General features: G+C 50.0%; 1 long non-coding RNA gene across 1 annotated transcript; it reads left to right on the top strand.

The window, feature by feature from the left end:
• Positions 1–33: 33 nt before the first annotated feature.
• On the top strand, positions 34–25,966 carry LOC113629460 (uncharacterized). The gene is made up of 3 exons (XR_003436552.1): positions 34–376; positions 16,058–16,225; positions 25,415–25,966. It is a non-coding gene; the product is annotated as an uncharacterized LOC113629460 (long non-coding RNA).

Here is a 25,966-nt window from a genome sequence, read left to right as displayed (position 1 = left end):
TCAAACAGCGCCGCCTCAAGCCTCACCTCACAAGTGGTGGGTGTAGAAAGAACCCTGAGCTGGAAGTTTAAGTGCTGGCTCAGCTAAGGAGCTTCATCACCGGAGCACGAGTTAGTGACTCAGGGTCCCCAGGGCCCAAGAGGAGCTTCCAGCCGCGGAGGGGTTTGGCTCGGAGGACTCACACCGCTCTGCTAGCGGAGCCTCCTGAGCGCCCTGGTCCTCGCGGCCCTCGCGGCCCTCGCGGCCCTCACGGCCCTGGGCGCAGGGAAACACGCCTGCGGGACCCCTGCTGCCCCTACCTAGGTTTGCCCCACGCCGGGAGGCCGCATCTTGCCTCCTGCAAGGTTCACGTCCTCAGCAGTTCCCGGACGAACAGGTACTTAAGCAGTATTCGTTGCCTGATTAATAATGAGCCCTGTCACAGGGGGCCTCGGGGCGCCACGAATCCCGGTTGCACTTGGAGCTGTGAGGCCCGAGGTGTCGCCGCCTCTCCAGGGCTCAGCTTTCTCGGATGTAAAGCGTGGCTAATACTTCCCAGAGCGGATGGGTGCGTTAAACCTAGGAACATGTGGCAAGCAGGAGGGGGCCCGATAAATGAGAGTTCTCTTTTTCTGAGTGACTGGAATCCTTGCTCCCTTACCTCCAGAGGGAGGGTGTGAAGCCCGCTGAGCCTGTCGGGGCAGGAACCATCTTGGCTTTAGGGTCACACCGTGGAGAGCGCGTGGTACACCTGCTGGGCTGGCACTTAGCTTGCGGAGAGGCCTTATGCCGCGGCTGTTGCCCGGCGCCCTGCAGAAGGGCCTCCCTGCAACCCCGTCCTTAGGCATCTTCTGCCCTCTCGCAGCTCCCGCCTCCACGCCCCCCACTCCTCCCGCCTCCCCAGTTTCTCACCTGTTGGCCCTGAGGAGGAAGGGGAGGGATGAGTCTTGCCAGTAATGGTTCTGGAACAGAGTGGAGGGTTTTCAATACGTGTGGCCTGTTCCCGGGAGCAGGGATTTTAACCCCTGATTGGCCTAAACCTATACAAGCCTCACCGCGATTCCTTCTGGTGGAATTCGGTGTTTCAGTCCTTTCAGCGGCGAGGAAGATGGTTGTGCGTGTCACTTTACACAGCACACTCGGGTACGCTGTTTCCTGTGATCGTCACCACAAATCCCGAGGCAGGCAGGAAAGGAGTCCTTTGCCCCATTTTACAGACAAAAGCATTGAGTCCCAGAGAGGTTGAGCAACTTGGCCAAGGTCACACAGCGTATTACTGGAAGGACTGGAACTCATGCCCCCTAGACTCAGTGCTCCCTCTATTACAGGCCAGGCAGGAGGGAGCCATTGTTCAGCCTCACGTGTTGAGTTTGGGAAGACATTTTGCATACACGCGTACACTCACGTTCTGTTTCTTTCCTGGGTTCACCGTCCTGTCACTATGGGCAGGGAAGGGACATGGAAAGTTACTCCCGACCCCATACTACAGACCCCACTTTAAGAAACCAGTATGTAGGGGCTGCAGGCCTCGTGGCACCTCTGGAGTCTGAGAACACCTTTAGTCTTGCCCCGGGCACATTCAGCCTGTCCCCAGACCCGGGGGCTCGCTCAGGGCCTGCTTTGTTGAGGTCCTGGGCTAAGAAGCCATGGAAGGCACCTCCGACCTGTGCTGTCTCTCAGACAGGTGTGGGTGGGGGCCTGACCACACACCCCACAGGTTCTAAAGGCACCGCCAGGCAGCCACTGCCAGGATGAGTGCCTTCGGCACAGAAGGAAAACAGTGGTCATTTGAGACCCACCTACATGTTCCGAGGCTATGTACCCCCTCCCAGCTGCGATGTGGTCCAGGGGTGTCCTCCTCACTGTGGTGCCGTCCAGAGGCTGCAGCGTGAGCACTGAATAGGGTGAGGGCAGAGCTGGGAGGCATAAGAACAAAGAAAGCAGAGTCCCGGAGTTTAGATTCAAATCCTGACTCCCTTTCTTAGCAGCTGGGTGGTCTTAGGTAGCCCCTGAACCTCTCTGTGTGCCAGATTCCCCATGTGGGGACGGTAATAGCACGTACCATGTGGGTTGTTACGGGATTTAAATGAGGTAATGCATGGAAATCACTGGGCGCTATACCTGTATACAGTGGTCGCTCAAACCATGTTCACTGTCACTCAACGGCCAGTGAAGTGAACTCTTCTCATGGCTGTGGTGCGGGGCACGTAGAAATCCTTCTCAGGGCTGTTTACCACGCTTCACATGTCATGGGTTTCGCTTTTCATTTTATGTCCTGTCTCCTGAATTGGAATATCATTTTCTTGAGGGCAGGGATTTGTGTGATTACGTTGTTCACTCATGTATCCTCAGTGCCTAGAAGACTATCTGGTGCCTAATAAAAGCTTGGCTTATTGAGTGAAAGACAGAAAAAAAAGAAAAAGAGAGGGACTGGAAAAGAAGGAAGTAAATCTCCTTAGGAATACAATTAACAAGCTCTGTTCAGGGGGAGCTTTTGCAGATCAAAGATCTACCCTGCCTGCTGTGTTTGTAAAGACCACGCCGAAGGATGGCAACCACGGTGGCCTGGGCTGGCTCAGAATACACATGGCACGGGCCCTGAGGGAGAGAGGGGAGCTGGGATCCAGATGTCCAAGAGCAGTCCCACGACCCATTACAGTCCCTCAGTCACACGTGACTAAACGTCTCACCATTCCTAAGAGCACTGAGTTTGGAAGTGGCACTCAACCGCCACTGCTCAGTGGTTATTTGTTGGACACATAATTATGCAAAAGTCCTCTATAGGCTAAGCTGCATCTGGTTCTCAATACAGGTGCGGGTCCTGTGATTTCAGGATATTCTTTTAGCTGCCTGTTTAGTTCTTAAAGGCTGATCAGGAAAGGCTGGCCAGGCAAGCCCCAAATGAAAAGGGCAAGTGAGATTCTGGAGTGGGCAGACCAAGGGAGCGGTGGTTAGGAGTGGGGCCTCCTCAAATTCAGCCCAAGTCCACACATGCTCCTTGTCACACATGGCTTCTGCTTCAGCCAATAGCAGGGCAGTGCTGCCCACGAGGGAGGAGAGCGGGTTACCGACAGCGGAGGGTGTCACCCAGCCAAATCTCAGTCTGCCCACCTGCGCGCAGTAAAGCCCATCTGCTGACATGGAGTTGCGGTGATGAAAAATGCAGTGTTAATTACAGGGCACCAAGCAAGGAGTCCAGGCAGCTAGAACTTAAAAGACCTGAACTCCCCAGTGGTCTTTCAGGGAAAGGTTTTTAAAAGACAGAATGAGGGAGAGGGTTGCCGGGTGCGTGACCAGCTCGTGGACGTTCTTCTGATTGCTCAGTGCTGAGGGAATCAGGAGTCAACACCATCAGCCCGGTTCCAGTCAGTCTGGGGTCTACGTGCTTGCGGGCAGCCTGCAGTTAACTTCTCCCACCTGGTGCGGGTTTCAGTATCTGCAGAGCAGCTCAAAGGACATGGCTCAGAATATTATCTATAGTCCTTGAGGAGGAACTAAAGGTCCTTGACTTTGTTTAATGGCTACATTTTGTCTTGCTTGACGGTCTTCTTTCTGCGTTTTCTCACTTCTCTGATTAAATTTAATCTTTGGAACTTGGGGAAGGCCTAGGAGGCTCATGTGTTTCTACAGAGAGGAGGCAGGCGGAGGACATGGGGTGGGGTGGGGGTGCCCCAGGAAGGCCCCATAGAGTCTTGCTTGGTTACAAGGGAGGCCCTCTTTTACCTGGACTTAGTCTAGAAGGTGCTCATCGTCAGCATGTTTACATTGTCATAAATAGTCTGCCCTGAGTTCCCCATGGGCTTGTGAGGTGACGTGCACAGATTGTCTGTCTGAATTTCAGACTGAAAAGATGTTTTTGCAGCTCAGGTGGCCAGGCTGAGACCTGGGAGGAGAGCCAAGGGAAGATGCCGAGAATGGGGGCTGGAGGGATCTGCCTGAGACTGGGGGATCTTCACCCCCATACCCCCACTGGTGGGGACAGGAAGGGAAAGGACAGGGGTCCCACTCACGCTCTGGGTGGGAAGGTACTTGGGGGAAGGTCAAAGGGCCTGCAGGGCCCCGCAGGCCAGGCCTCCCTCCGAGGGAAAGCCCCAGGGTCACTGAGAACCCTCTGAAGAGAGCTCTCCAGGCCGGGAGCCCTTCATGCCTCAGCCGAGGAGCCAGACCTCATCACGGTCTTGGTTTGCGTTTTCCTGGATCCTGACAAGGTTGGCATCTCCATGTTTACTTAGCCCTATGTGTTTTCTCTTCTGTAGAATGCCCATCGTTTTGGCCTATTTTTCTACTGAACTGTTAGACCCTTCCCTACCGCCTCCACCCCGCGAGGAGGACCAGACTCTTGATATATTCTATATTCGAATCCTTTGTCACTTACGTGTGCATATGTTTTCCTGGTTTGTGGCTTATCTTTTGAGTTTCTTTAAAGCACCTGTGATGAACTGAGGTTCTCAAATTTACAGTAGTTGAAATTATTCATCTTTAATTTTGTCATTTGTGATTTTGTGTGTGTGTGTGTCTCGGTTAAGAAATTCTTCCCTACGTCACAATACCCGCTTCCATTCTCTTCCGGTCGCATATGGCACCCGCGGGACGCTGCCACTGTTGAGGAAGCCGGGCCCAGGCCCCATGGGGGATGGACGGGCTCCGAGCATGCCTTGATGCCAGGAGGACCAGCATTTCAGGGCACAATCTTCATGGCGCCGTTGCTGTCAAACCTGCACAGCGGTAGGCACTGGGCACAAACTGCGTGCTCTTGTGCCAGCCCTACCCCTACTCTGGGTCAGCACAAAAGGTGCCAGTGGACCCGAGGCTGTAGGAGTCCACGTGGAGGTGGAGGCATCACATCCGACTGGGGCTTCTCAAAATACTGTGACCAACACAGAGCTGTCTGCTCACCACATGCCAGGATCTGCCAGGGGCCATCTCACAGCTAAAGACAAATTCCTCCTGTCAGGGCCACAAAGCAGTGCTTTGTGACGCCGTGGTAGCCTGCATCTTCCCAGGGCAGGGCTCCAGGCTGAGCTGGTCAGCCCAGGCCACCGTGGACAATGGAGCCACAGTGGGGTCTGGGCGAGCAGTGTGGTCAGTGTAGGGAATGGCAACAAGAGGCAAACTCTGGCAGCGGCCAAGTCCACAGCGTGCCTCCCAAGGTGGGCAGTGGGGCAGGGCGTGACTCAGCAGTCACCTGGGCAACTTGAACCTGGCCAAGTCTGACCAGCACCCAGGCAGGCTTCGTAGACACCCACCAGGGCCTGATTTTCCTGTTCTCAGTCTTCACGTCCGCCAGAAGGCCCTTGATAAATATTCAGTCGCTCTGGCCCCTGGGCCCACATCTGGAGGACATGCTTAGGCAGTGAAGGGGAGAAAAGATGATTGGAGCCCTTGAAAGGAACCCCAGTCCTCAGCTCTTCTTTCTGTTCTGGGTTTGGTTTGGAAGGGTCCCCGGGGAACTGCCCACCTGCAGGTCTAACCACCCGAGGTAGATGCTTGGGTTTTCTGAGCCCCGCTCTCAGGCAAGGAGGGGGAAGTCGGGCTTTGAGAAGGGGCACCAGTAAATGTGGTATTTAAATTGGTGTTTTAAGACACTGATAGCAAATACAGTAGTATCAGGGGATTTTTTTTTTTAAACAAGCTGCTGAATTAAAAATTTGCATCTTCCCTGTCAGAGGGGCGAGCCTTGGTCTCCGTCTGTGGTTCCATTTGAGCAGTCCCATGGCTCAGGACTCACTTCTGCCTCCGCGCTCTGCCTGCCGCCCACAACGACTTCCCACTGGGGCGTCCATGCCCTAGCCACCCCCCAGTCATCAGACTTTCCCACACACGGTCTCCCCTCTCTTTCCACGGGCCATTTTGAGTGTAAAGATTCCCATTTAGCTCAAAATATTTGGCAGACAACCCCCCCATTATAATAGACTCATGTGGAATACAATATATATTAGACTTATATTAGACTTGTAAGATATGTAGAGAGAGAACATCCAGTAGGTGAGAAACTCTCTGATGATCAAAGCGACTATGAATTCAGTAACCACATTTAGTGACATTTATCCAAAGAACATCTAGGCACCTCTGAAAACCACCAGTGCCTAGGTGTACAGGGTTTGTTGTTTGTTCAGTGGAAAGTCAGTGGAGAGTCTGCAGCTGCCTCACAAAAGCCCTAGTTTCTTGAAGGGGCCCTGGTATCCTCAGGCCTGGAGCTTCAGGGCGTTCTCTGGGTTCCTCCACTAAGAAAGAACAGGGCTTACAGCCCAGGTCTGGGTCCAGGGCACCTGGTAACATGTGGATTTGGCCCAGGCTGAGTGCAGCTGAATAAGTTCTCATCAAGTCTGACCCTGGAAGGAACATTGGTTGGAGCCAGAGGTCCTTTACCCTCTTTGGGTTATAGACCCCTTGGCATGAAAGCTTTGGAGGTTTCCCCTGTATAGTGAATTTTGCAATTCAAGGGGTTCCCAGAATCCTGGAGCCCCTCCATAGGCATCATGGACCCCACACGGCAATCGATTGGATGGGGAGATCTCAAAAACTTTTCCATTTCTAAGAATCTTTTATGATTACTTAGTGCCCACTGGACTTTGATTCCCTGGCGGAACCTTTCTGGGGGGTGTCCGCCTCCTCTGCTACCAGCATGTGTGGTCAACCGTGACTGTGAGGAATGTCATGGTGCCACCTTGTGCTTCTGTTCTAAAATTGCACCTCCTCTGGGGCCAAGCTCAAGCCTCCCACCGTCCACCCCCAACTCTCTGACCTCATTTCCTACTATTCTGATCTTACCACACTGGGCTCTTTATATTCTGGCCTCAGGGCCTTTGCACTGACTGTTCCCGCTGCCTGGAGGTGTGCTTTTGAAACTAATTATGCAAATGTGGTTTGTACTGTCATATAACGAATCTAGAAAAAGCAAATCTCTATGAAGACGCTTTTATTCTCATTTGACCTCAGACGGAGAAAATATCACGAGCACTTTTTTTTTTGAAATTTGAGGAGGCTTTGGGGAAAGGTCAGTGAAGATTATGGAGGGTATATTGGTCAGCTCTCATTAAGTTTTGCTGCAATAACAACCTCAAAATCTCCGTGGCTAACAGCCACAAAAGTCTTTACATTGAAGTTACCTATTTGCTGGGTGTCAGCTGTGGCTTTGCTCCACAAGGCTTCTTCATTGCAGATTGGAGGAGCTAATGACCTGCCAGGCAGTCTCTCACTTTTACCCCCTTCAAGGCGAAAGTGACACTGAACAAAGGAGCCAGGAGCCCTCCTTTTCCCCCACATTAACAGCCTTTATGAGAAAAGGAGGGCTAAGAGTTGTGGAATAGAAACTTCTTCCTCTGGCTATAGGGATACTAGGCTCTGCCTTCCCAGAGGAGGACTGAAGCTGTCATTGCCACAAAGCAGGAATGGGCTGCAGCCACGGGGAGGGACCAGAGGCCTGGGCACTGGAGCACCCCCCTGGCACTGCCAACCAACATACACCTGGACCCACAAGTGCCCAGGATTGCACAACTCCTAAACATTTCTTCTCCAACTACCACAGTACTGAGTAAGAGAGCTTCTGGGTGCTATAAGAGGGCTTCGGGCAAAGGCAATGAGAAGGATGAAAGAAGAATCATAAGGAAAACAGAGGCCAGGAGGAAAGAGAGGAAAGAGGGGGAACATGATGGACCTGTGGTGTGTGGCAGGTCTCTCCGAGACATCTCAGAGCAGTCCAGCACAGCCAGCCCTAGAGATTCTCTCCTTCAAGGAAGCACCATTAGCCTGCGGCTAACCCTAAACCTCATCCTGGCCCCTCACCTGAACTTCTTCCCACAACTGAATGGACATTAGAACGGCCTACCTGGGACACTGATGGGTGATTTGTGTCCTTCCCTTGAAAGATCTCTTTTCTCAGCCACGGAAAACAAGTTTCAAAGTAGATTGGGAAGAGGGGGCTGGGGTTCAGATATGGAAAGAATGAGGAGGGAACAGATGGTACCTGCTAAGGCGACCAGATTTTTTTCCCCCAGTTAATCTGGGAATGACCTGATTTACATAGTATTTGCATAAATTTCCATTTCAAATTATAGCTGTCCTAACTTCAAGTATACAGGAGAAAATAAATGAGATCAGGCAATCTACTGTAAATGAACTCAAGCTGACTTCTGTGAAAGGTCAAGCTTTCAAACCCTGGCAGATGAGAGGAAGGAAGTTTGCTGCTGTCCATTAGCAAGAGAGGGGCTGGAGAAAGCGTCTCCATCTCTGAAATTAGGCAAAGCTACCACTGGTCCTGGGTTGGGTCAGAGATGTGGGGAGATGAGAAAATTCAACCTCTTCTTGCTCTACTCCTCCCTCCACTGTGGGATCATCCCGGGAAGAAAAAAAATTAGGAATGGAGCAGAAAAACCAGAGACTCTGTCCCAAAGTCCAAAGTCAGGGTGGCAGCATGGGGCCCAGCCTCTTGTGGAGAGCAGGAATTGCTTCTGAACATCCCAACATGTGTCTGGCTACTTTGCTCTCCATCCATTCATTCTCAACCTCCACTAAGTCCCAAATCCCATTACACACCCTCATAGACACACTAACTTTCATGAGTGTTCAGGAAGACACACACACACACAGCCACACACACACACCCAGCCACACCCCCACACCCCCACACACACCCCGTGGTGAACACTGTTATATCAGTCACTTTGACACACCAAGCTTGTCCCAGGTCAGAGAGGAATCTCAGGTGGGTCCATCCACTAAATGTCAAGTCTCTCTCCCTCTCTCTCTGGGATTAAATCAGATGCCGGGAACTTGCAGGGCATGAATTCCTAGGGCAGATCAGATGGCAGATGGGGACAGAGCCACAGCTGGAGGCTAGGATGGTATCATGCCCTGTGGGGACATGCTGGTTGCCGTAGAAGAAACTCCCACCAAGACGAGGGAAGGCCAGCCAGTGGCCCTGAGTGAAGGCTGATGGTCAAGGTGTCTGCTGACAATTCCTGAGTGCTGGACTCTGCATTTTCAGGGGCTATGTCTCCCTTCCTCACCCCACTGATTTTTCTGCACAGAGCCTCCCCCTCTATTTCCACCCCCTTCACCCCAGAGAACATGGTGGGGGAAGCCCCGATCTCTACCTTAATGTTCCCCTGAAACAGTTTTGGCTGAGAGCTCTTAAGGCCTCCCTGCCCTGAAGTTAAAGCCAAAGATGCTTCCTGTCCCCCTTACCCCAGCTGCCTCGAGAGAGGAGCGCAGAACAGCCTGGCTCTTGGGAGTGGCAGGGAGTTTGAGGAGAGGAGATATTTAAAAAAGAAAAGACCAGGGGGGGAAGAAGGTGTTTATTAATATTTCAAAAAATTGACTTTGCCATATACTTTGCTGGGCAGGTGTGACCCAGAGTCCGTGTAAGCCCAAAGAAAAATAGAAAAGGACCAGAGAAAAGTGTTGCTAGCTAGACAAGAGGGAAAAGAAAGGTCAAGTGGAGAGAGAGGTCTGAATCTAATGCTGGCTGATTTTTTCAAAGGCTGTCTGTCCTTCCTGAGCCTGGCCCCATCCCCCTGGGCCAGGCCACACAGTGCCTGAGGGCAGCTGGGGCCTCTGGGCAGCTGCTGGATGGCTGTTCACCCATCAGTCAGTCCTGGGGTTAAGACGATGCTCCTGCTGGCCAAGGAGAGGATCAGAGAAGGCAGCCTCAACAAAGCCAAATTTGTCTCGTTCAGCTGCTCCTTTAAAGGCCCCACGCCAGCAATACCATTTCTTTAGGGGTAATCCCATCCCTAGCATGAGAAATACCATGCTTTAAGCCAGGGGTCAGGGCCACACAGTAAATATTTTAGGCTTTGCAGGCCACGCTCAAGTCTGCCATTGTAGTGCAAAAGCTACCACAGACGATATGCAAACGAATGAGTATGGCTGAGATCCAACAAATACAGACACTGAAATTTGAATTTCATGTAATTTTCATGTGTCAGGAAATTTTTCTTCTTTTGATTTTCTTCTTTTTTTTTTTTCCATTTAAAATGATTCTTAGCTCATGGGTCTACAAAAACAGGCAGAGGGCTGGATCTGGCTGGTAGGCCATACTTTGCTTTAAGCAAACCCCAAAGCAGAAGGTTGGGTCCTCATCAATGCAAATTAAGAGTAGATTGATTTGATTTATAGAAGAATCTAAGGCGAAGGTTCCTTGAAGGCATTTAAAATAAGATTTGATTGTAACTTCTTCCTGACACGAAGTGTTGCCTGCCTTCCTTTCCCTACTTTGGTGTTTTTTAAACTGACATTTGTCATCCTTTAGTGGGCTGCAAAATTCATGACCAGCATTTTGGATAGAATAGAGTTGAGTAGAGTAGGATAGGATAGGATAAGATAAGAATGAATAAAAAATATATCAGAATTCATCATACATAGTAAAGTTTGATAATATAACATTTTGCAGCTGTGTATATATTCATATGCATACACATATACGTATGTGTGTACTGGATTGTAATGTTAGAGATGGTTCTCTTAGTGGATCATGGTCAAAAAGTTGAGAACTTGCCTTGATGAATATTGGGGAAAAAGAGGGGTTGAATTTCCAGCCCTCCTGGATCACCCTTAGAGGCTGGCATTTCTCTTTCAACCCATGTGTCCCTGTGGGTTTCTTTGTTGATCAACCCTGAGAACCACAGGTCAGATAACCTCACCGTGATGCTTTGACACACGGGGTACTAGAGATGACAAAGGCACAGGCCACACCTCGCTGTCATTTCCACAGCCCACCACACCAGCTGCTTGTTCACCCCGCACCTTGGAGACAGTGGCTGGTGTGTACGAGAATCTCCGCAGATGTGTGTTGAATGAATGAGTGACTGAATCCAGACAGCAGGGTTGCAGGGCCGAGCGCTCTGAGATGTGAGGAAGCACAGGGCATTGTGGAACCGAAAGAAACTCAGTGAAAGTGACCTCAGTGGCTCTTCTCGCAGCTACCCCTCCCGCCCGAGCTTACACAGACTGCGCATCAGGGCTTGGTCGGTTTTGGGGCAGAGCATTCTTCTCCCCGTTTGTCAGGGAGCAAAGAAGCTTATTTCCCCAGGGCCACAAGCTCAGGTTGGCCTGAAGACAGCGCCATCCACCTTATTCAGTGAGAAATGCCGGTTATTACAAAGGCTTCAGAAAGATCCCAGCAACCCTGCAGAGCCGTCCATTTCCAGGAGACTTTGAGAGTCATAAAGCAGGCAGTGATGGGCTGGGTGTTGAGATCAAGCAGGGCTGGGCTCTTAGAAGGGACAGATGAGGAGGACCGTCCCAGGAGCATCGGCAGAAGCTGCCGCAGCCCTTTCCCTTGTGCAGTCACGCTTACAGAAGTTCCTTCCCAGAGCTCCTTGGAGGACCCTGCCCTTCCCTTGCTTTGTGCCTCTAGGCTTGGTGGTGGCATTTAAGTGCTGTTCGTTTGTGTTGGGCCTTTGTGTTTCTAAGTGCGATGGAAGCAGCTCTGCAGAGTGACTAGATACCTTATCCAGGTGTCCTGCCATGTGGTCCTATCTGAATTCCTCCCCTCAGGAACCAGATATGAGATATGAGGCAATTCCATAACATCACACAGCATGGGTTAAGGAAACCGGGGCGGGGTGGGGGGGAACACACAAGGCCAAAGGAGAGCCCCAAGACACAGATGGACATGCATCCCCCATCCTGTCATCATTCCTGGGGTCAGGGTGAGTGGGCCCACAGGGTAGGTTTTCATGTCTGTGGAGGACCCTCCCCCAGGTTGCTGGAGGAACACACAGGCTACTGGGCTCCAGGCAAAGGAGATGTGCAGGCATTACCTGGGGTGTTGCAATGTTCCCTGGGCACCGATGGGGGCAGGGGAGAAAGCCTTGGTCTGCAGGAACATGAGCTTGGGTGCAGCCCCTCCTGCAGGGAGAGGGGACCTGGTCCCAGCTAGCTGACCATCCCAGTGATGCAGAGAGAGCTTCCAGGGACCCATTCCGATGCTCCTGCCCTTTGCCCTGCGACCCCGGGGGCAGCTGCATGCTCATTAGCATTCAGATGGGCCTCTGGCACAGCCCACTGGACACCAGCCCGCTGTCTGAGACCCTCCATGTGCAAAGAGGGTCTGTGTTGTTCAAGATTTTGTGTGTGCACTAGTGGTCTCAGCCGTAACTGTGTCGTTCACACCAAGAGCTGAAACCCTGTGACTGGAAGCCTCTCCATGTGAACGTGGAGTAGACCCGGAGAAGGCAGGACAGGAGACAGAGCAGACTTTCCCTTGCTGCTCTCAGAGTCAGACGTTTGGTTGAGATGTTTTGTTCTGTGTTGTTCCGTCATTTTATTTTCTTGAGGTGAAACGAACATCTGGTACACAGATCTCCATACGTTTTAAATGCCTCTCCCAGCCTCTGTGCTGCTGTGACCCCGCCCCTCTCCTTCCCTGCATGTTCATTTGAATATGAACTTAATGGACGCTAAATAAGTCAGCAGAGTTGCTGTTTTTCCCGCGGTGGAGCAGATGTTTCTGAGGAAATGTGCTTGTATGGGTAACCTCACCCCCTTCGCCTAGACAGACCACAGACTCGGCCAGCCTCTGGGGCCCTGGAGGAGAGTGCCCACAGCTGCCTCTCTGGGGGAATTGAAAGTGTAAATGGCACCCAGCCCCCTCCGTGAAGTCTCCTCCTCCCTCCTGTCCTCCCCCCTCCACTCCTCTCTGTGCTGAGGACTCCGGGGTCCTTCAATGAGGGAGGGACAGCCCCTGACCTCGAGTGGCACCTACCAGTCCAGTGCTGGGAAAATAGTCTGTGCTCAGCAACTCTGATGGACTAAAACCAGGGGTCAATCATTCAAGTTCCATCCTAAGTTCCAGCACTTTAGGGGATTCTGGGAACAGCAGGACAGGCCAAGGAATGCTCCCTGAGCCCGGGTTGACTCATCCTCATGTTGAAGAATTCTTGCCTGAGGTCTGACATTCCCAATCTGGGACTTGTAAAGACTCACAGAAGCTCCTTAGGGCAGCCGAAAGCTGGAGCAGTCACCCAGGCTGGCTTTGTCCCCTCTCCCCGACCAAGGACTGTTGCTGAAGCTGTGCTAATGACAGGGACCTGGGCTCAGGCACAAAGCAGCCTAAATCTCAGCCTGGGCTTTCAGGGAGGCTGTCTTCCCAGCCAAGCAAGGGCTCCCTGGCCTCAGGTGCAGCTTGGTGTGGGAGAGGGACAGAGGTCCCAGGCAGTGGGTCTGGCCCTGCTCCTATTAGCTCGGTCACCCAGCCCTCTCTGGACTTTCCTCTCCTTATCTGCATGGCAGAGGGGTTGAAGAAGCTGACCTCAAAGCTATTTGCAGGTTTAAGACTCCATGGGGAGTTTTCTCTCCTCTAAACTCTGCCTAACCCACAGGATTGTTCTGCGACTGGCACGAGGTGCATGAAAGCTCCTGGAAACTGAAAAGCACTGGGCACACCAGCCCTTCTAGTGAAGATGAGTCTGTGAGCCCTGCTTGGTCCAGGAATCCTCCCAGATACTGTTCTTTTTTTTTTTTTTTTTAATATTTATTTATTTATTCGGTTGTGCCAGGTCTTAGCTGTGGCAGGTGGGCTCCTTAGTTGCGGCTCCTGGGCTCCTTAGTTGCAGCACCTGGGCTCCTTAGTTGAGGCATGCACGTGGGATCTAGTTCCCTGATCACATAAGTCTGCTCCGGAATCAAACCTGGGCCCCTTGAATTGGGAGCGCAGAGTCTTATCCACTGCGCCACCAGGGAAGTCCCTCAGATACTGTTCTTAATGGATTTGCCAGCCTCTTAGATCAGCGATTTAACAAAAGCCTGGCTGAGCCCAGGTTAGGTTTCTTGGAGCCAGGACTTGAGATCCTGTCCGGTGGAGCCACTTTCAAAGAGCCATGTGACCTTCACAGACCAGGAGGCTGGCAGGGGCTGGGGCTTCTCACCCACGCCCATCCTCTGACCTGAAGTATAGGCCCAGTGACATCTAGCAGCAATATGCCTAAAAGGACATCTAGCACCGAAGAGTGGTGGGTCACTCACGCCCATCAGTGCTCAACACACTTTCCATGCAGTGAGAGGCCCCAGTCCAGACTTGCAGGTTCCATGTCAGCTGTAGCCTTGGCCGTCTTCTCTGGAACCAGTGACATTGCCCCCAGAGAGGCAGGAGGAACAGAGCTGGGAGGAGGACCCCATATGCCCGCTATGATGTTTCTGTCGCCCTCACCTGGAAGGGCTCCAAAGTGCAGGCAGCCCCAGCAGGTTTCTAAGGGAAAGTTCTGATGGGTCCCTGGGAAATCCCACTTAGGTAGAAAAAAACAGTGGGTGTTTACCACTTACATGTACATGATCTCAGTTAACATACACACTTCACCATGGGGCAGACTTATGTCATCATCATCCCCATTTTACACGGTAGGAAACAAAGCACAAAGATGTTAAATAACTTACTCAAGGTCACAAATATTTGACCCCAAGTGTATTTAATATCAGAGTCCACACCCTTAACCACTAAGCCACGTCACCTCGAGAACAGGAACAGGTCACCTTGGTTTGTCCACGTAGACTAGAGACGATTTTTTGTCTTGAGACACTGTCTGGCAGCAAAAGTCCAAAGAGTCCTCAGGAGGTGAATTAAATATATAAACCTGAACAAAGGTCCCACAACTTTGGAGAAATTAGCTACTGAGTTTTGAGAAGTTTTATCTTTAGGATTCTAGGCGCCTTCAAATACAAAAGAGAATTAGACTTTACTGATGGCATTCTAGACCTTGAAGGAGTCAGCCCAGGGGGAGAGGGTGCATCCCCAGTTTAACATCCTGGCCCAACCAGGGTCAGTGCCTGACCGGGGGAAACTCCAAGCTGAAGTGTGGGCTTCTGGTACAGCCCACCCTCCTCATCAGATTCCTTCCCACTGCCAACCCTGGTGGTTATGGTTATTTTACTAACAGGGGAGGCATCCTAGTATCTTTTAATTCACTGAAAACTTGCACAATGAGTTAATGGTAGAGCTTCCAACACCCCTTGTGTGTGGCTGGCCCGGGACAGGCCTCCCAGGTATGAACTTCTTGTTATGTTGAAAGTACTTTGGCTTAAAGCTGGAGGTTCTGGAGTTGACCTTAGAGGGTTGATGCAATACCACAGAATAAACTAGGAATAAGCTGGATGCCAGCATGTGGATATTCACAGCCCTCTCCCAGTGACAGGGGAAATAGGCTCTCATCAGGCTTAGGGAAAGCAGTTGAGAATGTTCCCACCTCTAAAGGCAGTTGACCCACAGTGAGGGTGGCAGCTGGGTACTCTGTGTCAGGGAAAAGTGGTGTTTTTTGTTTGTTTGGTTTTTATTTTTTAATTTTTGGCTGCGCTGGGTCTTTGTTGCTGCACGTGAGCTTTCTCTAGTTGCGGCGGGTGGGGACTACTCTTCGCTGTGGTGCGCGGGCTTCTCATTGCAGTGGCTTCTCTAGTTGCAGAGCATGGGCTCTAGGCACGTGGACTCAGTAGTTGTGGTGCACGGGCTTAGTTGCTCCGTGGCATGTGGGATCTTCCTGGACCAGGGCTCAAACCCCTGTCCCCTGCATCGGCAGGTGGATTCTTAACCACTGTGCCACCAGGGAAGCTCACAAAGTGGTATTTAAAGCCATGCTGTCTCGTCAGAGACCCTCAAAGAACATAAACCCAGTTAATCCTTTGGCTTATAGGAAAATAAAAACTGACAACTTTCAGAGACATCCAGTAAGTGTGACGCAGGAAGAATGGAGGTATTGAACCTGAAGCCAGCTCTTCACAATTATTATTAGCATCCCCATCCCTAACTTCATCATGATTTTATTCTATTATTTATAGGACAGGAGAAGGTACCAGACACATTGAACATGGAAGCTATCAAACACACCATTTCTGACTAAGAAAACTGCCCTAGTCATAGCTCCCAAGGAGAGAAGCGTCCCCAAGCTGTTGCTCATCCAAACTTTGCTGTGTTTTGACCACATGACCTGCATCCTCCTTTGGCCAGTGATTGGACAGAGGCGGATGCCTTGCGCAGGACCTCCACGTATGGGCTGACTGGTATTGTCTGATGTGGTCCAGCTCAATCAACCCTGCCCAGATGAGATCAATCAAATTATATCTTTCTCTCTTTGGGAATTGATTTTAGAAATAAAGAGAAAATGAGCCAGCTGGTAGCAGGACAAGAATCATGAAGATACACTTAGAAGAGGGGCGTGAAGATTGCAGTCACTGAATCACACTGATGCTGGAGCTCCAGGACCAGTGGTTCTGAACCCAAATACCTGTGCACACGGGCTGGAAGCTACCCTCACAGGTGGGTACCATATTGTGTTCAAGCTGGAGGATGTACCTTTTGTTGTAACTGAGGATATATGTTGTTACAACAGTGTTCCTCAGACAGAATGTTGAGAGGAGTGCTTCATGTAGAATGGGAGAATCCTAAACGGGCACATTGGATGGCAGAGGTAGAGTATAATGACAAGCATGTACAAAGGAACCACGTGTTTCCTAGGATGTGTGCAAACTTGGTCTCGTGAGTACAGAAGAGAGCACAATTGGGGCCATAACAGTTATCCTCAAACGAAAACACAGGCTTGAAGAGTAATCAAGTGAATGATCTGATAAGTGGGGATGTAATTTAATCCATTTGAAGCCTTGCCAAAAACTCTAGTATTTGAACGTGCACTATGGTATTAGTCAGGGCCCTTTTGGTTTTAAGTGACAGAGACTGAACTCAAATTAACTTACAAAGGAATTGGATGGCTCACGTAATTGAAAAATCTAAGGATGGAATTGACTTCAGTCCTGGCTGGATCCAAATGTGCAGTATCATTGGGAATTATCACCTCTCTCTTACTTTTGCTTTCCTCCAGTTGGCTTTATTCTTTGGTCGGCAGCAACTCCCACACTTGACATGGTGGCAGACACTGGCTGTATGTTTCATGCTTACCTCCTCCCAGCCGAGCAGCCTCAGCAGAAAAAGAGTAAATTCCCTAGGGGTACAGCGCAAGTCCCACGGATAGCTCTCATTGGTCCACCTTGGGACATGTATCCACCCCTGAACCAATCACTGAGGCTAGGGAAAAGCAGCAATCTGATTGGCCTGGCCTGGGTCATGTGCTCGGCTTTGGATCTAGGGCATGATGTCAGTACCACCAGAAGACAAGGCTTAAATTAACAATAGAAAAATGGTTGTAACTGGAGGCATGTTGAATAGGCAGTCACAACAGATATCCACCTCAGCCCCAAACAAAATAGTTGAGTACAACCTCTCTGAGGTAATGATCCTTGAACTGCTGACATGAACCTCCTATGGCTGCCTTGAATGTGGAATGACTTTCTGATTCCAGTGTCCATGAAAGCTAACTATAGTTTCATGGTGGGTTTATCAATCTGGGTTCTTACTTACAAACAACAAAACACTACTTTGTTTAAATAGGAATGTGTAAGAGGATATTAGTGGCTCACAGAATCTCTGGCAGAGTTAGAGAAGGGGGCTTGAGGCTCTGTAGCCATAAACAATACTCATCTCATATCCCCACTGGTCGAGTCACAGGCTTGATCCCACTGCCTCTGGCTCATGTTAGTGGGAGTGTCTCTGCCGCTGCTTCCTCTGGGGGCTCCACATGCCTGGCCCCCATCACCAAGATGCAATCCCATGCAGCAGCTGCTTCGTTGCTTTTCACGCTTCTGTGCAAATTTCACGTTGCTGCATCCAACTGGCAGAGCCTAGGTCACATGTCTGTGTCCTAGCTGCAGAGTTGGTCGGGGAAACTGAGTTCTGATCTCCACCCTGGTGAGGTAATGACCCTAACATGGCCTGTTTTCCTAATTTAGGAAGGCTATTCAAATGATGCTGGGCTGGCACCAATATGACCCCCATCCATGCCACCACACTTCAAATAGTCAGGTCTTCTGCATCTTCTGGGTTCTGGAGAGATCAAGCAATGGGGCCAATGCTCTTTATTTCCACAAGCGGCTTCCCAGTAAATCTGAGTCTCTTTGATCTTTGCAACCAATGGAACCCAGTTAATGCAGGTAATTTGGCCAATGTAATTTAGATAAAATTTAGCTTGGGGGGAGTGTTTCCTTCCCAGTAAAATTGGATTGCAGAAGCTCATGGTTTCTTATTCAACAGGAAAGCCTTCAGTGGGTCTCTTGACAGTCCCTTTAAATATGGCCTCGAGGAGCCCTCCCAGGAGTGCCAACCCACAAACATTTAATAGGCCTTTTTACAGAGCTCTACAAGTGCCACCCTGGGCTACTGTTTAACCACAGACTGTCCCCAGCCATTGACAGGAAGCTGAGTTGCCAAGGTCTGATAAATTCCCCTCGGAGTCTGGAATCCTATAGCAGCGCTTCCCAGGATATTGGATTATCTGGCCTCCCTCCCCTGCCCTGCCACTGCCTGATCAGCAGCTGAAGTCATTCAATTAGGAGAGAGTTTTTGAGTATTAACTATGTCCCAGGCCTTGTACTAACACTGGACATACTCTGCCCCCAGGGAGCCCTCAGACAAGTAAATTAGCCAAAGCTTAAATGGAGCGAGGGGAGGCAAGGAAGGGGACGAAATGTTAAAGCGCCATTACCCAAGAAAGAGAAGCATAGTTTTCATTTTTAAGCAGACTTATTGATCAGGGTGATGATGGAAGCTAAGATCTTTGAGCTAATGTAGAAGCATAGTCGTTATATTTTCTCAACACGTAATCTAACAAAGAAATGTCTGGGATTGGTCAATTCATTTGTGTAAAAGTCTTCTAAAGGTATCACCACTAAATACATTCAGTTAGATTTAACACATGAAAAGAATAAAACTAGAAGAAATAACGACCACTTCAGAAAATCTAGCCACAGTCTGTTGGATATACATAACTGGCTATAGTAGGAAGTCCAGTCTTTGACCAGTGCCCCTGCCATCCCTGGGAATTCCCATTAGAATACTGACCTATTACACAGAGCAAAATATGGCCTTTGGCAGCTAGGGAAAAGAAGACACTTCTGCTCTAGATCCCAGATAACACTCTTCACCAGACCACGGGCCTCATCGTTTCCACGATGGCGGCAGGTGCCCACAGAGACCACTAGGTGTCGCTGTGAACCTGCAAGAGCCTGGCCTCATGCTGCGGGCACACTTCAGCTGGGTCTGTTTTCAATCAACACGTTGTCAGTTTTTCTCCCCGAGGCCCCAGGGGTGTGCTAGGAATTTTTATTTCTTGAGAAATCCCGTGATTCAGCTGCCCTTTGTTGGTCCTGCAGCAGAGAATGAAGGCTGTTCTTGCTCTACCAGCTCCCCAGGCAGGGGGCTCCCAGTCAAGGGTCTTCAGGCCACCAGCCGCCTCTCTCTCTGCTCTTCATTGCTTGCTTCAGCCCTGTTGTCCTCCTCCCTTTTTGCCTTTCACTTCCCTTTTTATCTTTCTCACCCGGTGCTCAGTGACACTAATGAGCCCCTGGCTGCTCCATGGGAAGGGTCCACATCCTGGAAGACTCGTCCAAGCACTGATGAATTTCAAGGCACCCAGACCAGCTCCAGCATAAACTAGCTTGTAAATTCTGTCCACACCTTTCCCTTCTGATTCTATGCCCAGCCTTGCGCCTTCTACTAAAACAGCCCCAAGTTGAAGGCAGTGTTGGGGTGGGAGCATGAAGGGGCTTAGAAGCCACACCTGCTTTCAGACTCCACCTCCCTCTGCCACTTACTCGCCTCGAGACCTTTGAGAGGTAAATCACCCTTTCTGAGCCTCAGTTCTTCATAGGTAAATTAGAGTACCTCCAGATGCATTATATTAAATACAACTATAAATACAAAGGACCCCACAAGATCTTGCACATTGCAAGCATTCTATAAATGCAAAATTTGATTTTAATTATTATTACATGGACACATCACACACTCAACCAAACAAAGGCATAGAATTTGGGACCCTCATTCTCTGGAACATGTGGCAAGATGGTGTGTTAAGGGAACAAAATCTGGGGGTATTTATTTAGAGATGCCAAGCCCCACAGCTGATTCTAATCCTTTGTTCCTAAGTCAACAGTGATAAAGTTGTTCTGAGCCCAGCTGGGAGCTGTCTTCATCACTAGCCATAGCTTGCTTGGCAAAATGCCCTAATCACTGTCCAGGGGTCTTCCAGGAAAAGGCTACTCATGGGTGGAGTCGGCCACTCACTCCCTCCTCCAGAAAGTTTGGTAGGGCCCTCCAGGTTTCTAGCAACCACATTGCTGTTGTGGGTTTTTGTGGGCGGCCACAAGGCGGAATCCTGACTATGGGTGCCCTGCGGCTGCTCTCTGCAGGGCCCGCGGCCACATACCCTGAAAAGCTTGGGGAAAGGTGGAAAGGAGGAGGACCAGTTTATTGGAGGCGTTTCTGGACCACTCAGAGGAAGCCAAATGGCAAAAAGAGCCCCTGCTGGCCAACATGTGTAACTGCAGCCCTTTCCCCTTGGGGAGGAGGGGGCTGTTTCTGAGTGACCCAGACCTTGATTTAACGTCTTTGGAAGGCACTTGAATACTCATAGCCAAGATGAGACTGCTTCTGTTGAGCAGCAGACAGGTGGGGAATGTGTGCAGAAACGAGAAAAGAATAGACTGTGCCTTTCACACAGCCCAAAGCCGCACGCTCTGAGCTTGCAGGACTGCAGGAGGCCGGCGGCTATTTCAGATCCCAGCTCAAGCCAGGCAGGAGAGGTTGCTCTCAGAGCCTGTCTGCTGGTCCAGAAGCTGGTATTGATGCTGCACGTGTGAGGGTTTGATTTTTGCAGGCATGAGTAGCCTTGGGCTTTCAGGGAAGAGATACTTGGTCAGAGGATCCGTCTGAGGAGGGTTCAGTCATCCTCTGACTGAGTATCTTTTCCCTGAAAGCTCCCCCAGAACACAAATCAAAGGCCATAACTGAGCCCTTTGGCATAAGCTCCAAGGAGACAGACCCAGTTTGGTGTCCTGGCTCTGTGACCTCTGGGCAAGTTCCCTTATCTCTCCATCCCTCAGCTTTCTCATCTGTAAAATGCAGCTAACTGGACCATCCTCAAAAGAGTACTGTGAGGATTTGGAGACTGTGTAGCTAGTGTGCCCAGCATATGTTAGACACACAGTTGCAATCCTGAGGTTTGTAGAGACCTATATGCAGACCACTCAGGTGCAAAGGAACCTCAGTGAGGTCGACCAGCACTCCAGACCACAGGCAGACTCCATATGCCAGAGCCTGACACAGTCTGGGAAGGGCTGACACCACCACAACCTGGGCTGAGGGCACCTCTTTTCTGTTTAAAAAGTTTGTGGGGCTTCCCTGGTGGCGCAGTGGTTGAGAGTCCGCCTGCCGATGCAGGGGACGCGGGTTCGTGCCCCGGTTCGGGAGGATCCCACATGCCACGGAGCGGCTGGGCATGTGAGCCATGGCCGCTGAGCCTGCGTGTCCGGAGCCTGTGCTCCGCAACGGGAGAGGCCGTGACAGTGAGAGGCCTGAGTACCGCAAAACAAACAAACAAAAAAACCAAACTTTGTGAAAGACTGGTGGAATGTCAAAGGGTGCAGCCACTTTGAAAAACAGTTTGCAGTTTCTTAAAAAGATAAATATAGAAATATCATATGACCCAGCAGTTCCACTCCTAGGTATATACCCATGAGAAATTACATGTGTCTACACAAGAACTTGTACACTAACGTTCACTGCACAGTATTCATAATAGCTAAAAGGTAGAAATAACCCAAATATCCATCAACCAGTGAGTAGATAAATAAAATGTGGTATACTCATGCAGTAGAACATTATTCAGCCATAAAAAGGAATAAAGTACTGATATCTGCTACAACATAGATAATTCTTGAAAACATGCTAAGTGAAATAAGCCAGATACAAAAGGAAAAATACGATACGATTCTATTTATATGAAATATCCATAGAGACAGACAGTAGATTAGTGGGTGCTAGGGCTTGGGGATGGGGAATGACTACTAATGGGTATGGGGCTTATTGGGGTGGTAATAAAAGTGTGTTAGAGTTAGATAGTGGTGATGGTTGCACAGCTCTGTGAATATACTTGAAAACCACTGAATTTAGTGGTATGTGAATTAAATCACAATACCAATAAAAATGTTACCAAAAAAAAAAAGACCAGCTGGAGGGTGTTCTGACTGTGGGCGAGCAAATGAGATGGGCAGTGCAGGGAGTGGAGCTCTTGTGAGCCTCACCTATAAATCAGATTAACCAGCTTCCCTCCCTCAGCTGTGCCTGGGTCTGCAGGGGCTACAGCAGCCGCAGATTGTTTCTGAACACCACAAGATTCCCAGGGCTTCTGAGTATGCTGGGGCCCCAAATGGGCAGTGGGATGCTCTCGTCCAAGCACTGGGCCTGCCTAACCTAGCAGGCACCACCCAGAAGAGTGCAAAGCTCTCGCAAGCATGCTTTACTTTGGTCTTAAGACTTGCAAGGATCATGTTCTCCAAACCCAGAATCAGGACTGATAATTATGGTTCGTACTCATGGGAACAGTAGGTGATATCATTTTAAGTAGCGACTGTCTCCAAAAATCTGATCGTAAGGCTCCAGTTTTCTAGGACACACTTGCCTCCCGGTTTCCCTCTAAACAGAGTGGTTTCCTAAGAACTTAGACTCTCTTGGAAGTCACAGGCCACAGTTTTTTCATACAACTCAGGTCTCCTGGTGAACGGCTTTTAATCAGAACTGTACTTTTTCAGAGTGAGAGATAATCTAATGCATGTCACGGATGAATGAGGTACCTGCGACCTTTTGCACAGCAAGGCACAGAGTCCAGACAGAGAAAACACCGTCCAGGCCTGTTTGCTCTGCTTCCGTGAAGCCTGTTTGGAATCTTGACAGGATTCAGTTCAATGTGGCAGAAACACTAAGGGCTTCTCTCCCCCAACACACCACACACACACACGCACACACACGCACGCGCACACCACACACACGCACACGCACTCTCACCACCATGCTGGATAGCAATAGCAACAGATTTCACAGACTAGGCAGGGGGCAGTTGCATTCAGGAAGCACTGTTTGGTGTTATGTGAAATAGCTGTATCTGGAAGCTTCCTCTGAGGGAGTGGCTAGACCCTGCTGGGGCACCTTTATCTAATATGGGAGTAGACCCAGGAGAACTCAGGGCTTCTTTTGCAGCTGGGACACTCCTTCCAAAAGGTCCTGCAAGGTTTCCATGTGCCCACCACCCTGCACCAAAAGCCACCGCCATCTCATACCTGGATTAGTCCAATAGCACCTCACTGGTCTCGCTGCTTCCACCCCTGCTCCCTGCCGTCCTGAAATCTGTTCTCAAATCAGTACTCAGAGAGACATGCTTTCAAAACAGAAAATACGTTGCTCCCCAAACCCTGCAACGTCTCCTCATCACACTCAGAGTAAAAGCCAAAGTCTTTACAGCGGTTCACAAAGCCCTACACGATGAGCATACCCTCCTCCTCTGCCTCACCGTTCACGCCCTGCAGGCCACGTGTCCCCACCGCCACCCCCAAATACACACCTACTTCCCCACATGCACCTGTGCGAAGGAGTCTCCTCAGGTCCTCATGTTCATCGCTCCGCGCCTCCAGCTAATCCTCAACCTGGCCTTGCCTTTGCACTCTCTGCCTGGGGGCTCTTCCCCGTGACCTGCATGGCTCTTTCCCCACTTCTGCTGCTTGACTCTCATCTTACCATCGGCCTTCTTTGACCACCTGTTTGAAGAGGCCGTTTCCACCCTCCATAACGCTGACCCTGTTCGTTGTCGTCAATAGCATTTACCACCATTGAAATATCGTATGTGTGCATATAAGATATATATATGTACATACCTACGATATATGCATACATATGAGATACACATACATATGCTATGTATACACGTATATGTATAATCTGCTTATCTATCATTCCTGTGGAAATAAACAAAGACCAACCATATGGGAAAAGCAAAGGGTATTTATTTTTCTCTTACTATAGAAAGTGAGTCAGCCACCATCACTCCCATTTTGTCAGAGACTCAAAGGCTGGCAGAGGAGTGGGAGAGCTTTGTTGGGGAACAAAGGGAAGGCTCCGGGGTGCTCTGATTGGAGGCTGTTGGCCTGGGGAAGCTGTAGGTGGGCTCACTGGAGGCGGTCCATCCTATGGTGTATATTTAGTTTTCTCTGGCTGGTCCTAAGTTAGAAGCGGGGATAAAAATTAGGGAAGCTGTCTGTCACTAATCAAGTCCTGGCCATTTGGGGCTGATTGTTACAGAAGTTATTGTTGAGCTTCCTGGATTGTTACTAGAAACAGCCATTCTGCTTCCTGCAAGTCCGACTTAGGCAGGCTGGCTTCCTGGGCTGTTTATTGTAGATAAGGGGGTTGGTTTCCTGGGCAGGTTGCTGTAGGTTGTAGGTCCAAGTTCTATTTTTATATATGGTCCAGCCATTGTCCGTTTGTACGTTCAATCTCTGGTCCTTCACTAGGATGTAAACACTAAGAACATTGTTTTATTTACGGCTATCTCCCCAGAGCCTAGAACAGTGCCTGGGACCTAGTCGGCACTCTAATTTTTTATCGTTGATCATCATAATGTTCGTGTAGATCTAGTTAGAAAAGTTGTGACTCTGCTACACGACTTGGGTCGGAAACCAACTGTCAGCTTGCTTAATTCAATCCAGTTCTACAAGTGTTTTTTGAGCGCTTGCTGCACCCCCAGGAGGCTCTGTATGGGCTGTGGTTATTCACCCCAGATGACATAGGACAAGCACTGGCTGAAAATTGATTGACAACCAGGATTCTGAATGCTTTAGCCTTTGCTCAACATTTCTCTCCTCCTCCACTTTGGACACATAGCTAGCTTTAAGAACCCTTCAGCGTCCAGGTCTTCCCTCACACTTTTAGAGACCGCTGGGGCTCCATCTGCTTCTTCCCGCACCCACTACCTATGAAACTCATTTACTTCTCATGCAGTGCCTGGGGGGTGGCTGTGGTCTTTTCAAAGAGCTGGTTACCTTCTCAGTGGGATTATTCCTTAGAGCAGGAGCCCCATCTCACCCCCAATACAGGTGACACATAGTAGGGTCTCAGTGATCTGGGTCTCCCCCCGATTCTCCATCCCATCCTATGTCTGACCTTTTCCCTGGGCTCCAGATCAAAGGTCTCACTGGCCTCAGGATACTCCCATCCTCCACACAAGGAAGTCACACCTGCTCAGAGCTGCCATCCGGAGGTTATAAGCCATACGCTGGTCAGATAACCCAAGGCTGGGGCCCCTCCTTGGGCATCTCAACTATTTTCTTTCCTTTTTTTTTTTTTTTTTGGCCATGCTGTGCACATGTGGGATCTTAGTTCCCTGACCAGGGATTGAGCTTGTGCCCCCTACAGTGGAAATGCAGAGCCTTAACCACTGGTCCGCCAGGGAAGACCCCTCAACTATTTTCTGATAAAGCCTCCCCATTAAGTTTTAAACAATATTTAAGTGTTTCTGAAATATCTTCTTCCAGAAAGGAAATTCCAGACTTGGGTTAATTTATCTTTCAGATAGAACACTCAGGGAACCAAGAAACAGAGGCCAGGATGGAAGTGGAAATAGAATCTTTGGGGATGTGTATCAGCAGGCCGCCTTCAGCTGCGGCAGACAGAATGTAAGCTCCTCAAGGGCAGGGTCCTGGGGCTGCTGTGTTTACTAATGAGTCAGCACCTGGCACACAGTAGTCACTCCATAAGTACTTACTGAATGAATGGGAGGTATAAACACACTAAGTTTGAAATGAGAAATGCCACGTTTCAATAGCCATCATTTTCTAGATTCACTCACTTGGTTGCTTTAATTTTCTCAGCCATTACAAAACACATTACATAAAAAGGCAAACGGTAGATCTACAGACGTGAGCAAGGGCTCTATGGAGCAAAAGCATCATTGCCCGGTTTCTGCTCATGAGCCACACATGCTTTTAACACAGGCGGACAGCGATGCGGACCTGGCTTCCTGCTGAGCACAGGGAAAGCTCAACCTTAAGAATTCACAACGGGGGCTTCCCTGGTGGCGCAGTGGTTGAGAGTCCACCTGCCGATGCAGGGGACACGGGTTCG

The sequence above is a fragment of the Aethalodelphis obliquidens genome, unplaced genomic scaffold (assembly GCF_003676395.1).
Source record: "Aethalodelphis obliquidens isolate GAN/ISIS:26980383/991018 unplaced genomic scaffold, ASM367639v1 scaffold27, whole genome shotgun sequence".
NCBI classification, from domain to species: domain Eukaryota; kingdom Metazoa; phylum Chordata; class Mammalia; order Artiodactyla; family Delphinidae; genus Aethalodelphis; species Aethalodelphis obliquidens.
The sequence above is the reverse complement of the archived record's forward strand: the minus strand, read 5'-3'. Positions and strand labels throughout refer to the sequence as shown.